The following is a 17,224-nucleotide window of genomic DNA, read 5'->3' on the forward strand; positions in this document are numbered from 1 at the left end:
AAATAAATAAATAAATAAATAAATAAATAAATAAATAGACATTAAAAAAATAATAAAGTCCTGATGAGACAATCTGATTGTTCTGGTGAAGAATACTGGCTTTGGAGTTCAGAGGACTTGGAGTTCCATTTGTACTTCACACCTCACTCTGTGATCTTGGGCACTTTATTTAGCCTCTTAATGTCTCAGTTCTCCATCTATACACTGATATCTCCCTGTAAGGATTAAAATGAGACAATGCCTATAAAGGGTTTAGCTTATTGCTTGGCAATTAAGTATTTATAAAACATGTATTAAGAGGATGACGATGATGTGATGGTGTCTGGAGTGCAGCTGGAAGACAGGGACTGGAGCGCCGTAGGGAGGGATCTGCTTAGAGGTGCAGATGATGCAAGGGAGCTGACTGAAATTGGCAACAGAGTGTGGAGAGGAAGAAGAAAGTAGCCCGTCATATCTTTTCAGGGAACACCTCTTAGGAGTCAGGAGAAGGAACAGGAACCAGAGGAAGAGACTGAGCTAGAACTGTTTGAGAGAAGGAGATACGAGAGAGGACAGGCTCAAAAGAGCCAAAGGAAGAGGATGGTCAGCATTCGGGGCTCCAGTAAAGTCAAGGATACATCATATTTTGGTTGGGTATCCCTTTTTCGTCTTAAAGCCTGCCTATCCTAAGAATCAAATAGATCGACCAGGTGGTGAAACAATGTGTTAATTCACTCAAAAGTGTAATTATTTAGGCTGAGTCCTCAGGTAGCAGCTATTTGCAGGTCCTCTCTTGTCAGCGTGGAGATGAACCAATACCTGGTAATTCTTACCGTAGCTTCTGGGCCATAGCTTCTGGGCCTGTGTGTGTCTCCTCCCACACTGCCAGACTTCTGCCTGCTGCCACACACCTCTGGAGGAGAGCCAGGAAGATGAACTGTTTAAAAAAAGAGAAGAGACTCTCTGTCCCAAAAATAAATAAACGTTGAAAAAAAATAAAAAAGAAAGAGAAAAGAAAAAAGCCAACTTCAGATTTTTCAGGATATTTGGGCAACAGTTTTCCTCATTTTCACTTCCTGGAATGCTTCTCATTTTTAAAAATTTGATTCCCCCTCTATGACTTTCCTGAACACATTGGTAAAAGAAAGTTTTTTTTGTACATACGTAATGGTGGTGAGGCTCTGGATATTTGTTCATAGTGAAATTATTACAATAAAGTAATAAAGGTAAGGAAAACAGTGAGGTATGAGAAGAAAGGGAAATAGGGGTGAGTAAGGAGGTGTCAAGAAGGAAGAAAAAGGAGGATCAGAAAGAGGAGGGGCTGATGGGTGTGGAGAGATGAAGAGTACGTTCTGGAAAACAGTTTGCTAGGTTTTTTTTAAAGTTTTGTTTTGCAGATGGAATCCTGAGCTCAAACTGTCCCCTGTGGGAAACTAATCAATCTTCAGTGGTTTCTCAGCCTCCTAGCTAGAGCGTGGGCCTGGGCTCCAGCAGAAAGTGTGTTTGGATGGGTTATATGGCAGCTGTGGACCTGTCTCAGGGGGTGCAGTTCCTCTGAACTACCAGACCACCCACACACAGGGATGGGAGCCGGCCCCTGGCCCTCCTCAGCTTCTCCAGGTTCTGGTGTGTTTTTGGTTTCCTGCTTAGGAAACCCTGGAATAGAAGCCCTGCCTTTTGGGGATTAAAAACATGCTTAAAAAAAAATGTTGAAGCAAATTTAATCTCAGATTTTACTGCATTTATAGATTTTAGATGCTTTAAACTCATTCTTGAGTTAACAATAATGATCAGGTGTGTCTTTTAAGATTGGTAGAGTTCCTTTGCCCACCCGCATTGTTCCAGTTACCCTAAAAGTCTTGTCCTGACTTTGCAGGTGTTGGAGTGTCTCTTAGGATTGTAGAATATGTGCATTTTCAGATTCACAGGGATTGGCTCTTAAGTGTTTCAAACGGTATTTCTTTTCCCTCCTAGTTTTGGTTGATCTTGCCACACGACTGGATTAAGCTATTGTTTTTGCAAAGCCCCGGGCTTTTTGTTTTTGTTGGGCCCCCCCCCCCCCCCAAGCATCCATGCCGCCTGGCCTTTTCTTTGTTGTTGAATATTAAAAGTGTTTCAAAACTCCAGTCCATTGTTGGAGCCGGTCAGCTCATTTAGGAAGGCCTTTTCTACGGGTCTGGGTTTATTTTTGGATTGAATTTCACTGGGCCCGCTCGAAGCAGCTGAGGCTGTCGTAGCCGCAACCTGTTCCAGAACTGTCGGGGGCATTCTCTCCGCACTCCATAGGTAGGTTTTTCTAAAGGACGAGGAGCATTTGTAGGGCGCTGGTTTGAGGGCTCAGGGGACCTGCCGCGTCTTTTCTTCCCGCTCGCCCGGCTGGCCGCCCTCGCACTCGCTTTCCCACAATCCCCCGCTCTGTCGCCGCCGCCACAGTTCCTGGACCCTGGCGAACCCGGCGGCTGAGCCCGAGGCCTCGGCGGCCCTTCGGGCGCTGCCCGGAAAGTCGCCCCCGCCCCCCGCCCCTCGGCTCTTGAGAGCCCGGGTTCGGCCATTTCCGGCCCGGCGCACTTCGGCAAGTTCCGCAGACGCTTGTCGGAAATGGCTGCCCACCGGCAGGGGGAGCGGAGGATCCGGCGCGGCCTGGAAGGCGGGCGGCAGGCGGCGAGAGCGGCTCTTGGGCACCCGAGTTTCGCACAGGCGGCGGAGGCTCGTCCCTGAGCTGGAAGCCGGTCGGACTCCTGGCGACGGCGGCGGCTGGGGCCCCGAGCAGGGAAGCGGCGACCAGGAAGCGGCTCGTGGTAGGGATCCTGGGGCTGGCCCTGAGCGCTGGGCACCGGGCAGGCGGGAGGGACCGGGTCTGGCAGTGCTGGGGCCGCGGGAGCCCTGGGGAGACTGCTGCCCTGAGCGGCGGGGGCGTGTAGCTTCGGAGTAGGCCTTCCCAGATGTCTCGAGGAACTGGGGAGAGGACCTCCAGGGCCTTAGCCACCAGCAAGGAGGGGTTAGCCGGGTTCCGGGGGTTCTAAACACGCCCCCCCCTCCCCGGCGCCCCTTGTAGCCTCAGTTTGGGGCTGCGCTCCCACCTCCACCCCTTCTTCTGGAAGCTCGGTTTCAGCTGTGCAGCTTCTTCTGTTCCCTAAGCCCTCCATCCTCCTGCCCCCTGTGTTTGTCCAGCTGCTTGTGTAAGAGCATCTTCTGTCGACGAAGGGGCAGCCCATGTCTGCCTCCCTCCCATGTTCCCGGTGCACACACTCCCACATCTGCTTTGGGTGCGTTCAGACACAGTCGCCCGCAGCTGTTTCTCCTTTGGCTCTTTTCACGGGGTTCACCTCCTTTGATCATAAGCCCTCAGTCAGAATAGCCACTTCCTATCCGAGGGTTCAGGTGCCGCTGTTCTCTGCATTTGGGGCTCTTGTGCCCAGGCCCAGCTGTGTAGCGATGGGCCTAGCGCTGCTTGGGCAAAAGGGCTGCAGGGTGCCTGTCTGCACTACTGAAATCTTAGCCCAGTGACCCGACCCGTGCGCTGCAGGGGACAGTACGAATCGCGAACCTTTTGAAGATCTGGCAGGGCTGCCAGATAGAATGTTTATCTCTTCTCCACATTGAGCCAGTGGTTCAGTTCCTTTTTAGGTATCTGTAGTTCTCAAAAGACTTGAATTTGGTAGATGTGAACTTCTTTTCTTTCCTTTTAAAAAATTCCAAGGGCTTCATCAAATCCTCTTGGTTCAACTCCCATGGAGAAGGAGGGGGAGGAGGCATTGCAGAACAACGTATGTCCTCCCCCCGCCCCATATGTGATTTACTTAAGAGGTGTCTCTGGCAGTTCTTCCCCTCACTTTGTCCAATTTTTCCTCTAATTTAGGTAGCTTCACTTTTTAAGGCTGTGCTCTCCATATTTTCTTTTGTTTTAAAAAGATCTTTGTGTGTTGTGGTCATGGAGACTATCTGAATTTTTCCCTGTTTTGCTTAGTGGTTAGTCTTGCACTCTGTCCAGTTATTATATGATATATCCAGAGTGCCTGGGATAGTAACCTGTGGGGTCTTGATAGTCTTGAGTGAATCTAAGCATTCTCCACAACTTATGTAGCAAGGAGGCTTTTCAATATTTCCTGATGAAAGAAAGGCTGTCTTCTTGTCTTCTTAACTCTTATTTGGTGAGTTAAAAATACCTTATCCTGTGGGAATTTCCTGATCTTCTGGGGGATCCTGAGGAGTCCTAAGTACTCATAAGTATGTGGGATGCTAGCTTAAATACTTTCTAGAAGAGAATTAGAATTGTGAATCTTCGGAATACTCGAAATTTTTATTCAATACCCGAAGAGAATGGTCAGTGCTCTGAGTGGGCGTAGCTACTAACCAAATATTGAAAATGTGTCTTGGGGCGCCTGGGTGGCGCAGTCGGTTAAGCGTCCGACTTCAGCCAGGTCACGATCTCGCGGTCTGGGAGTTCGAGCCCCGCGTCGGGCTCTGGGCTGATGGCTCAGAGCCTGGAGCCTGTTTCTGATTCTGTGTCTCTCTCTCTCTCTGCCCCTCCCCCGTTCATGCTCTGTCTCTCTCTGTCCCAAAAATAAATAAACGTTGAAAAAAAAAATTTAAAAAAAGAAAATGTATCTTCATTTCTTCATATTTCTCTCCATTTTCTAGGGAAAAAACTGGCATTAAATGTTCGGTGGGTAGTTGGAATCTCTTAATGATGAGGCCTCAGAGTTGTAACCTATGAGTAAAAAGACAAGTTAGAAATGGGTCAGGGGTTGGGCCTGAGAAGTGAATTTGTATGACACTGTGGAAGGTTCAAAGGATGGTTGAATGCTATCAAAAGAATGTGGTGGTGAGATAAGGACGTGCCCTTTCCCTCACGACACTAGGCTTGCTGTTGTGTGGAAAGTCATTGACGGGTGGTGTGGAGTGAGGTGGTGGCAGGGGTGGGTGTGTGTGTGGTCCCTACCTGAGGTGAGATTGGTAAGTAGTCCCGGGAGGAGGATTGGAAATATTGCTGAAGTAGAAATAGAGTCAGGTATTAGAAAAATGAAGATCCCTCTAGATCTACTGTTGGTAGAGATTTGAGTGTCTTTGCATGTAGTAACTTAAGAGTGAGGCAAGGAATATGAATCTTTCATAAAGTCCTAACACTGTGTACTTATTTCTGCTGGATATTAAGTTTATATCAGAAAACTTATTTTAGCATATTTATTTTCATTTTATTTTTATTCCCTCATAGTTTTTGGTAACTCTTTTGAAGACGTATGATAGGATAAGAGGAAAGAAAAGATTTTTCATGTATTTGTATGTTACATGAAAATAGTGGGGCTCAGACACATGGGAGTCTGAGAACTTAAGAGGGACAGAGGTAGATTCACCTAGAAGCACCATTTTTTCCTGCCTGAACCAGTCCCACCTCCTGTACACTGGGAATTTTTCACCTCTCTTTGCTGATGTTACTAGGTGGAAGAGAGGCAGGATTAGAAATTTTGTCATCTTGAGTATGTAAGAGGAATATGGAGTCTCCATTTAGCAGCATATTTGCCTCCCCTACACCTAGGCCATAATGTTTAGTGTAGGATTTTGCACCAGAATGACCTAGTAACATTCCAGGGATGGAACTATAGGAAGATGAACTATGTCTCAGTATTCAGCCACCTGTGTGGTTTGTAACCTGAGAGTACCTTTACAGAAAAGTAGGTAAACTTTTTCTGTAAAGGGCCAGATAATAACTATTTTAGGTTTTGCAGCATTTCAACTATGCTGCTGTAGGGTGAAAGCAGCATATACGTAATACATATTACAATAAATAAATACAGTAGTATATACATACGATCCATAATTGAATGAGCAAGGCTGTGTTCCACTGTAACTTTATTTACAGAACAGGCAGCTGGCTGTAGTTTACCAGTGCCTGCCTTAGTGGATCAGCCCCTCACACACATGTCATTACCTTTTGTATATTCCTCTGCTTGTGCACAATACCTTTTAGACTGGTTGGTGATATTAATGATTAACATCCTGGATGTTTGCTTTGGTGACGGTTTACTCTGTTATCCTATCTTCTTATATTGTTGTCAGTTTAACCTTGTTTTCCACCTTCCTTTGAAACATTTTTTGCAGCAAATGTTTGATCTGTGGGAGGAATAAAAAATGAATTAGGTTGGGAATATATGCCTAGCTTGTATAATAAAAGAAATACATAAATACCTTATGATGGTAGGTTGTAATAATGTCTTAAATGACTGTAGTTCTTTGGCATCATATAGTACTTTTTTTTTTTTGTCACATGGGTTTTGATCTTTACAGTAACTTTGAGAGATAGGAGACTAAATGTTAACAATATTCCTTCTTTTGAGGGGGAAGGAAGGTCAGAAAGAAAAGTGAGATGTGGGGAGGTTTAGTTATTTGACCAAGTTTAGTGGTAGTAAGTGCAGAATTCTTGAACTGGCCAGTAATACTTACAGAGCTGTTTCCATTTGAATATTTACAATGACATGAACCTCCCTGGGCAGAATTTGTAGATGAGTTTTCTTTTTCCTAATTGAGCTGCGGTTGGCCTCTGTAATTGTCACCTTTCAGGGCAGTATGAAACAAATCTATGCCTCTTCTCTGTGACAGTTCTTCAGATGTTGGAAGGTAGTCATCATGTTTCCCCAGGACACGAGTTGCAAACTGGTGTGCAGGAGTCAAATAAGGCCTGCACACATATCATTTGGCTGCCCAGTTTATGCAAAAACTTAAAATTGGGAGCTGACTTTTAGAAATGGGGATATTTCACATAAAAATTTCTATCTGGCATTTCTTGAGAAAAAAACTTAGAGGATTCAGTGATACAGAGCTCACAATTTCTGATGGTAGTAATCTCCCTTAGATGCTAAATATACTCTCCATTTTGCTAAAGTGTCTACCTGCTGGCTTCACTAGTTTACTTCACTTTGAGGGCTTTTGTAGTCCTTGAGATTGCTGTCCTTTTCTTAAGGTTTTCTATTCCACAGTCTAAATAAATATTCCCATTTCCTTCAAGTGTTTCTTATTTGACAGTTTCAGATCTCCTCATCAGCTTCTTAGTCCTCTGCCTTTCATTTACTTTCTTACTGTCCCTCTTAAAGTGTACTCAGCACAGCTTATGGTATTCAACATTCACTGTCGCCTTACAGGGTGGAGAGTAACCTTTACTCCTTCCTATTTCAACACTAGGTTAAAAAAAAAAAAAGAAAGAGAACAGCAGAAAAACAAAGTTTAAGGGTTTTTTTGCCCTAAGGGTTTTTTGTGTGTGTATGTGAGTGTGCATGCTGCAGTTAAATCAGATCATTTCCATGTAGTTTTGGCATCTAAGTGCTGAACTTCCCTTTATCTCTATTAAATTTTATCTGCTTTGATAGTCCAGATTGATAAAATCTTTTTGTATCCTGAATTTTTTTTCCAACCTTGACTTACTCTTCCCAGCATGACTTGTTTATTGTTGAAGTAGAGCTGTAAAATATAAAAGCACTGTGGCTTAGGAAATAGTTGATGAGGACCCTGTTACAAATGGAAAATTAAGGGGGGCCTCAAAGAAAGCATTGTGTTGAAAATCTTGGAGGTGAAACAAAAGGTCTTGGGAAGAGCCTAGCTGTCCTAAGTTGACGTGTTGGTACTATTCTACCCCCACAATAAAATATATATGTATGTGCTTTCAGTGTGCAAGGTGGTTGTAAGTCAGTGGGGATCCAAGAATCTAAAAGGATCTTTGAGGTCATCTACTTTAGTCCTTTAATTTAGGAGTTTAAAAAGGATAAGGAGCATATGAGTCCAGAAGGACAAGAAATTGTGAAGTTAGAGGACCTGATGAATCAGATGGTAATGAGAGAGGGACGTTAAAACTGGAGTCTCAGGTTGAATTCACCCATGAAGGTTGCAGTCAGATGCCTGAGTCATAAAGCTGATTTATGTGTGACTTAGTACACTTTTACTTCAGTTTTCTGTGCCATTCATAGCGTAAAATAAAAATCATGTTTTCCTGAGTCACGGAAACCTTAGAGAAATTAGTTTGCACTCTAGGTACTTGTACATCAAGTTGACTGTTCCAGGAAGATACTTTAGCAAAATCCATCTGAAGACCTTATTTTTAAAAATGTGTTTTTCCACCTTCCTCCCTCCTGTATAGTGGAATCTCTATTTTTCCACTGAATATTTTCCAATTTTATTTAAAATGATTGAAAAGATTATTGACAGCTTGATAGTCATTTTAGTGACATGGATTTTATCATACTTTATACTTAACCATGCTTCTAATTTTGGAAATTTAATTAAAATTTTTATTTTTATTTTTGCTATTAAAAAGAATGCTGTGGTTATTACATCCTTATAAAACAAATCTTCGTTCACATGGAATACATTCCTAGAAAGTGAAATTGCTGGACATTTTAAAGACTTTTGTTACAAATGGCAAATTACTTTTCCGTTAACCTTCCTACTAACTCAAGCAAGAGTACCTGCCACACGACGTAGCTGCCCATGTGGTGCAGAGCCGCACAGTACCTTATTAGTGGTATACTTTGTAGTGTTTTAGTGTGAACATTCTTGAGGTTAAATCTTTTTTCTCATCCCTGAATCTTACCTAATAATAATTTCTGGAAGTGGAATTGTAGGGTCAGAGTGTAGGCACAGTTTCAGGGCTCTTATTACTTACTGCTGAATTGTGCTCCAGAGGTGTGCCAATTTTCACTTCCAGCGGCAGAGTGTGGGGATGTTACCCTTAATCCAGGCTAGCTATGTTAAAATTTTACAATTCTTTGCTGATACACATGTGGAAAATGTCCCTGTATCTTGATTATATGTCAATTTCTATGATTGTCAGGGTAATCAATCATCTAAAACTGTTTATCATTTGGGCCCTTCTTATATACTGGCATACCTCAGACACATGGCAGACTACTGCAGTAAAGTAAGTAACACAATAAAGCATGCCAAATGATTTTTTTTTCCTCTGTGCATATAAAAGTTATGTTTATGCTGCAGTGTAGTCTATTAAGTGCACAGTAACATTATGTCTAAAAAATGTACATACCTTAATTAAAAAATATTGCCAAAATATGCTATCATCTGAGCTTTTGGCAAGTCATGATCTTTCTTCTGGTGGAGGGTGTTGCCTTGATGCTAATGGCTGCTGATCGATCTGGGTGGTGGTGTTGGAGGTTGGGGTGGCTGTGGCTGTTTCTTCGAAGAAGACAACATTGAAGTCTGCCCCATCAATTGACTCACGAACAATTTCTCTGTAGCATATGAAGCTGTTTGATAGCATTTTATACACAGTACAACTTCTTTCGAAACTGGAGTCAGTTCCCTCAAACCCTGCCACTGCGTTGTTGTTCTAACCCCTTTGTTGTCATTTCTACAGCTTTCCCAGCATCTTCACTGGGAGTAGATTCCATCTCAAGAAACCACTTTCTTTGCTCATCTGTAAGAAGCAATTGCTCATCTGTTCGTTATCACGAGATTGCAGCAAGTCAGTCGTAACTTCAGTTGTTAGGCTCCACTTCTTTTTTTTTTTTTTTTGAGAGACAGAGAGGGAGGGATAGAGAATCTCAAGCCGGCTCCACACCTGGCACAGAGCCTGACATGGGACTCAATCCCACAGACCCTGGGATCATGACCTGAGCCGAAATCAAGAGTCAGATGCTCAACTGACTGAGCCACTCAGGTGCCCCAAGAATCACCTTTTAAATCTGTAGATTCCAGGGCTTATGCCAGACCCTGTGAACCTGAATCGTGGGGCCAGAGCCCAGCCTCTTTCAGGTTCCACTCCTTGTTCTTGTTCTCTTGCTGTTTCCACCACATGTGCAGTTACTTCCTCTGCTGAAGTCCTGAACCCCTCAAAGTCATCCATGAAAATTACAATCAGATTTCTCCAAAATTCTGTTCATGTTGATATTTTGACCTCTTCCCATGAATCACAAATATTCTTAATGGTATCTGGAATGGTGATTCCTTTTCAGAAGGTTTTTAATTTACTTTGCCTAGATCCATCAGAAGAATCCCTGTCTGTGGGAGCTGTAAGCCTTACAACATATATTTCTTTTTTCTTTTATTTTTTTTAGTTTTCTTACTTAGCACACACAAGTGGGGGAAAGGCAGAGAGAAGGGGAGACAGAATCCCAAGCAGGCTCTGTGCCATCAGTGCATAGCCTGATGCGAGGCTCGAACCCACAAACCGTGAGATCATGACCTGAGCTGAGATCAAGAGTCAGACACTTAACTGTCACAGGTGCCCCACAACATGTATTTTTCAAATAATATGACTTGGAAGTTGAAGTGCTTCCTTGATCTATGAGCTACTGAATGGATGTTGTGTTAGCAGGCATGAAAACAACATAAATCTTATTGTTCATCTCTATCAAACTGTTGGTCATGAGTGACCAGGTGCACTGTAAGTGAGCAATAATATTTTGAAAGAAATCTTTTTTTTCTGAGCAGTAGGTCTCAACACGGGCTTAGAATATTCAGTAAACCGTGTTGTAAACAGATGTGCTGTCATCCAGGGTTTGTTCCATTTATAGAGCACGGGCAGAGTAAATTTATCATAATTAAGGACCCTAGAATTTTCACAGTGATAAATGAGCATTGGCTTCAACTTAGCTGCATTAGCCCCTAACAGCAGAGTCTATCCTTTAAAAAGCTTTGAAGCCAGGCATTGTCTTCTCCTCTCTAGCTATGGTAGTCCTTGATGGCATCTTCTTTCGATAGAAAGCTGTTTCATCTATATTAAAAATTAGGTTAGCTTAGCCACCTTCATTAATTATCTTAGATCATCTGGATAACTTGCTGCAGCTTCTACAGCAGCACTTGCTGCTTTACCTTGCACTTTGATGTTACAGAGATGGCTTATTTCCTCAAACCTCTTGAACCAACCTCTGCTAGTTTCAGGCTTTTCTTCTGCAGCTTCCTTATCTCTCAGCCTTCACAGAATTGAAAACCTTTAGGGCCTTGCCCTGGATTGGGCTTTGGTTTAACAGAATGTTATGCTGGTTTGATCTTTTGTCCACACCACTTGCTTCATATTAGCAACAAGGCTATTTTGCTTTCTTACTGTTTGTGTGAACATTTTTAATTTCCTTCAAGAATTTTTCCTTTGCATTCACAACTTGGCTGTTTGGCATGAGAGCCCTAGGTTTTGGCCTTGTGGCTTTCAACATGCCTTCCTTACTAAGCTTAATCATTCCCAGCTTTTGATTTAAAGTGAGAGACATGTGACTCTTCCTATAACTTGAACACTTACAGGCCATTGTCTGGTTACTAATTGGCCTCATTTCCATATTGTTGTGTGTCAGGGAATAGGGACACCTGAGGAGAGGGAGAGATACAGGGGAATAGCATCGGTGAAGCAGTCAGAACACACACACACAACAGTTATCTATTAAGTTTGCTATCTTAAATGGGCACGGTTGGTGGGGCCCCGAAGTAATTACAATAGTAACATCAAAGATCACTGATTACAGATCACCCTAACAAATAAAATAATGATGAAAAAGATTGAAATATTGTGAGAATTACCAAAATATGACATAGAGACACGAAGTAAGCAACTGTTGGAAAAATGGAAGATAAACTTGCTTGACTCAGGTTGCCACAGGCTTTGAACTTATAAAGAACACAGTATTGTGAAGTGCAATTAAATGAAGCAAAATAAAATGAGGTATGCATGTAATTTCCTGTTTATTTCCCTTGACCACTCAAGTTGTATTGCCTTTACTTCTATTAATGTCATATTGCAAATATTTTCCCCAGTCTTTTCATTGAATCTCAACTTTTAAAAAAGTAAATATATAGAATCTTTTGAGACTTATGTAGTCAAATCTGTTGAACTTTTACAGATAATGTTCTTCTTTGAATTCCTGTAGTAGTGGCTGTACTCACCTTGAGATGATATTACGTGTATTCCTTTTGTTCTTTTTATGGTTTCATTTATTACAATTACCTCTTGAATCCATCTGGGACTTATTTTTAGATTTGGTTTGTCATACAGGAATTTGAATTTATTTTTTCCAGAAAAGTGAATTGTCACATTATTTTTTGAAAAATCTAGCGTGGTGTACTTTAAAGTGATGGCAGTAAGGTAATATTTTTCTTTATAAAACTAATACATGCTTTTTGTAAAAATGAATGATGACAAAAATGAGTGTTAAGTAAGCAAATGGTAGACATGTGAGTAGCATGGTATAGAACAGATCGACCTGGATTTGTATCTGGGCTCCTCCACTTATTTGCTGTATGGCCTTGAACAAGCTACCTAACATCAGTGATTCATACTCCTTTATCAGTAAAGAAGAAATAATACCTACCCACAGATAGTGGACATGAGGATGGAATGAGATAATATGTGTAAAGTGTGTTATCTGGAGTACATTGTAAATATAAATAAATATAGTTACAACAAGTGAAAAGCCTCCTCTACCTTCCATGTCTTCCAAAGGTGTAGTCTGTAGAATTCTTACTTGAATAAGGTGTATTGCTGTTGGCCTTCCTTAGTTGTGTCTAATTACATTGATTCAGATGTCATCAATCTGAATGGGAGTTGTCATTAATTCTTTGTTAGTCCAGTGGTTTTGAGTTAGAGTTGTGTGTCCTGTGTTAAAATCACCTGGGAGTTTTGTTAAACCACAGGATCCTTGGCCCACACTTTGGAGTTCTGATTCAGTTAATGTAGGCAGGGCCGCAGTTTATCATTTGAAAAAATTCTTGAGTGAGTTGTGAATCTGATTTGTAACCTTAGTTAAAAACTGACTGGTGAGGCAATATGCTTTTGGTTTGTGGGACGTTATGAAACTGGTGGGAAGGGAAACATATAGGAAATGGCATAATTTTCAAATTGAAGACTTATGTTAGGAGTTGAGAGTTCTGGTTTCAGGTTTATTGCTGACTAAACAGGTGACCTGGGTTAATCAATAATTTTTGTTTACTTGTTAATACCTTGATTTGTTTGCGAGTGATATTTGTGGAACATCTTTGGCCTTAGAAATCTGCTCTTGAGCCCAAAGAATACTTGTTGTTCTCTAACAGCCCTATAATAAAGGTGGCTTCACTGTGGTTAAGTTTGTGATTGTATTGTAATCTTGAGTCCCAACTCAGTATGTTAATTTTTCTTACTTTGGCTTTTAATTGGTGACAACTTTCTATTTTCATTGTTTTATACCCAGGTTGAGTTTATCCAATAAATAAGCTACTGTGGTTGTTGTATTGTGAAAAACACATGGCTCAAAAAACTGCTAGAACTGATACATGAATTCAGTAAAGTTGCAGGCTACAAAATCAATGTACAGAAATCTGTTGCATTTCTATATACCAATAACGAAGCAGCAGAAAGAGAAACTAAGAAAACAAAACAGTTGCACCAAAAACAATAAGATACCTAGGAATAAACCTAACCAAAGAGGTAAAAGACCTGTACTCTGAAAAACTATAAAACCCTGATGAAAGAAATTCAAGATGACACAAAGAAATGGAAAGACATTCCATGCTCGTGGATTGGAAGAACAAATGTTAAAATGTGCATACTACCCAAAGCAATCTACACATTTAATGCAATCCCTATGAGAATACCAACAGCATTTTTCACAGCTAGAACAAACCTAAAATTTGTATGGAACCAGAAAAGACACCACATAGCCAGAGTAACTTTGAAAAAGCAAAGCTGGAGACGTCACAGTTCCAGACCTCAAGTTATATTACAAATCTGTAGTGATCAAAACAGTATGGCATTGGCACAAAAATAGACACAGAGATCAGTGAAACAGAATAGAAAACCCAGAAATGAACCCACAACTATATGGTCAACTAATCGACAAAGCAGGAAAGAATATCTGTGGGAAAAAGACAGTCTCTTCAACAAATGGTGTTGGGAAAACACCAAACACATTTGGTTAGCTACATGCAAAAAGTGAAACTGGACCACTTCCTTATACCAAACACAAAAACAAATTCAAAATGGGTTAATGACTTAAATGTGAGATCTGAAACAGTAAAAATCCTAGAGAAGAACACAGGCAGCAGCCTTTGTTGGCTATAGCGGCATTTTCCTAGATATGTCTCCTGAGGCAAGGGAAATAAAAGCAAAAATGAACTATTGGGACTACATCAAAATAAAAAGCTTCTGCACAGCAAAAGAAACCACAGCAATAAAATTAAAGGCAACCTTCAGAATGAAGAAGATATTTGCAAATGACATCCGATAAAGGGTTGGTATCCAAAATCTATAAAGAACTTATCAAACTCAACACTCAAAAAACAATCCAGTTAAGAAACGGGCAGAAGACATGAATAGACATTTTTTCCAAAGAAGACATACAGATAGCTAACACATGAAGATACTCAACATCACTCATCATCAGGAAAAGCAGATCAAAACTACGAGATATCATCTCACACCTGTCAGAATGGCTAAAATTAACAATACAGGAAACAGCTGATGTTGGTGAGGAGCAAGGGGAACCCACGTGCACTGTTGGTGGGAATGCAAACCGGTGCAGCCCCTGAGGAAAACAGTGTGGAGGTTCCTCAGAAAAATAGAATCACCCTACAATTTAGCAGTTGCACTAAGTATTTACCCAAAGAATACGAAAATACAATTCAAAAGGCTGCATGCTCCCCAGTGTTTTATAAATAGCATTGTCTACAATAGCCAAATTATAGAAATAGCCCAAGTGTCTATTGACTGATTAATGGATAAAGAAGAGGTGATATATATGTATACAGTGGAATATTACTCAGCCATCAAAAGAACGAAACCTTGCCATTTGCAGCAACATGGATGGAGCTAGAGAGTATTATGTTAAGTGAAATAAGTCAGGGAAAGACAAGTACTTTGCATACGATTTCACTCATATTGGAATTTAAGAAAGCAAACAAGCAAAGACGAAAAAAAGGCACACTGAGAAACAGACTCTTAACTGTAGAGAACAAACTGATGTTTACCAGAAGGGACGTGGGTGGGGGGAGGGGTTAAATAGGTGATGGGGATTAAAGAGGGCACCTGTGATGGGTGCTGGGTGTTGCATGGAAGTGTTGAATCAGTATGTTGTACACCTGAAACTAGTATTACACTGAATGTTAACCAACTGGAATTTAAATAAAAGCTTAAAAAAAAATCATAGTGGGGAAAAAAATACCCACGGCCTCTATCTCCTTTATCTTGTGAAGTGCCTATGTGCAGTTCTTACCAATTATGCTTTATTTACAGTTAGCTTCTCTGGAAAGTGCCTTATGTTGTTTTGAACAACAGACAAGAGTAGTCAGAATCTTAACAGTAGTACTAGTATCGGGGAATTGTTTTAGTGCTTTTTAAAATACTTCCTGATTTTTGAACGAGGCACTACCTTGCCATAACAGGCTGTTAGTCATGCCTGTGTTTAGTAGGAAATCAGGAAATGATGTTCTTTTGGGTTGTTGGTATTTAAAAACAAAACAAAACCTCTGAAATATTGCTTTCAACAACCTTACTGAAATGATTTCCTGTACAGAACTGTGTTTACCTAATTTGAAGGCCTAGTGGCAATAACAGCAGCAATGTACAAACAGTTCTGTAGAACCTGCACCTGGGTTGAAATGAGATGCTGCCTCCTTGATGGGCCAATTTTGACTTTAAAAAAAAAAAAAAAGGTAGCACTGCATCCACAGATACACAGGTAAGTCATAGGTTACACCAGCAAAGGTATTTTGCTGAGCATATTATGGTCTTTGTTTAGCAGATAAATACTTCAAATATGAATAGAGTGTTAGCTTTTGGTTCTGAAGTAGTATTACTGTGTTTTAATTATAATTATTATCCATGGTTACAGTGGAGCAATAGTAATATGGATAATTTTAAAATAATTTATGCATGGTATGCATGTGCACTATGTTCCTTGAGTTAATGTCACAGGCAATTCACCATTAATGGTTAAGGGATTAATAGTGTGAGCAACTCTAAAATGAACCCTCAAATCAAAGCAACTCTAAGAGTTTGATTTGAAGCTAAGCTTTATTTAGTATGGATGGTCTTAGGCAAATTACCTAACCTCTGTTCTTTGGTTTCCTCATGTGAGAATTAGAGTAGTACCTGTTTCATAGGATTGTTGTGTAGATTAACTAAGTATGTTTAGAAGTATAATCAGTTTAACCAGGAACAGTAAACATTCAATAACTGTTAGCTATTATAATTACTGACAATATTAAAGTCAGTTGAAAATTTCATTTGGGAATGTCTTATAGTGTTGAGCTTCTTCCTGTTCTTGCCCCATTCACTCTTCATACCTTTCAGATGTGATACATGATGGCAGCCCAAATGGAACCAGCCATTCCCTTCTTTCCTCCCTTCTAATTTTTTTCTCTTCCCCTGTGTGTTTTACTTTAGTATAGGTTATTTTTGTTTTTGATATGAAGAAAATTATATAAGTTTATTAAAAGGCATAAGAGAAGACCTGAATAAACAGACATCCCACATCCATGATAAAGAGTTTAAATATCAAAGTATTTTAGTGGTTTTTAAAAAAAATTAAAAAAAAAATTTTTTTTTCAACGTTTATTTATTTTTGGGACAGAGAGAGACAGAGCATGAACGGGGGAGGGGCAGAGAGAGAGGGAGACACAGAATCGGAAACAGGCTCCAGGCTCTGAGCCATCAGCCCAGAGCCCGACGCGGGGCTCGAACTCACGGACCGCGAGATCGTGACCTGGCTGAAGTCAGACGCTTAACCGACTGCACCACCCAGGCGCCCCTAAAAAAATTTTTTTTTGAGAGAGGGCATGTGAACACACAAGTGGAGGAGGGGAAGAGGGAGAGGGACTCTTAAGCAGGCTCCATGGTCAGCACGGAGCCTGTTACAGGGCTTGATCTCCCAACTGTGAGACCATGACCTGAGTGGAAACCCAAGAGTTGGGTGTTTAAACGACTTAGCCATCCAGGCAACCCCCAAATATTTTATTTTTTAAAAATTTTTATTTATTTTGAGAGAGAGAGAGAGCGCACGAGCTGGGGAGGGTTGGAGAGAGAAGGAGAAAGAAAGAGAGAAATTCCAAGCAGGCCCTGCCCTGTCAGTGCAGAGCCTGATGAGGGGCTCAAATCCACAAACCGTGAGATCATGACCTGAGCCTAAATCGAGTTGGATGCTTAACTGACCAAGCCACTCAGGAGCCCCCAGAGTATTTTAGTTTTAAAAGAAGAAAAGTCCATTCAGTAGGATGGTTGTTGTATCATCAGACCCTTGAAAGCCAACTCCTGATCACAGGTAACATTCCTGCTGATAATAAGAGT

General features: G+C 41.0%; 1 protein-coding gene across 3 annotated transcripts in view; it reads left to right on the top strand.

Annotated features, from left to right (window-relative positions):
* The window catches only part of EXTL3 (exostosin like glycosyltransferase 3), a 132,600-nt gene that overhangs the window by 53,034 nt on the left and 62,342 nt on the right, over nucleotides 1-17,224 (top strand). Inside the window, exon 1 of one of the 3 annotated variants that reach the window (XM_040467234.1) lies at nucleotides 2,602-2,777. The exons of the other annotated variants lie outside the window; for them this stretch is intronic. The gene's annotated coding sequence lies outside the window, so the exon portion shown is untranslated. Of the gene's footprint in view, nucleotides 1-2,601; nucleotides 2,778-17,224 lie in introns of those variants that run through there. 3 annotated transcript variants of the gene reach the window in all.

The sequence above is a fragment of the Herpailurus yagouaroundi genome, unplaced genomic scaffold (genome assembly GCF_014898765.1).
Source record: "Herpailurus yagouaroundi ecotype Mexico unplaced genomic scaffold, PumYag 28, whole genome shotgun sequence".
In the NCBI taxonomy this organism is placed as follows: Eukaryota; Metazoa; Chordata; class Mammalia; order Carnivora; family Felidae; genus Herpailurus; species Herpailurus yagouaroundi.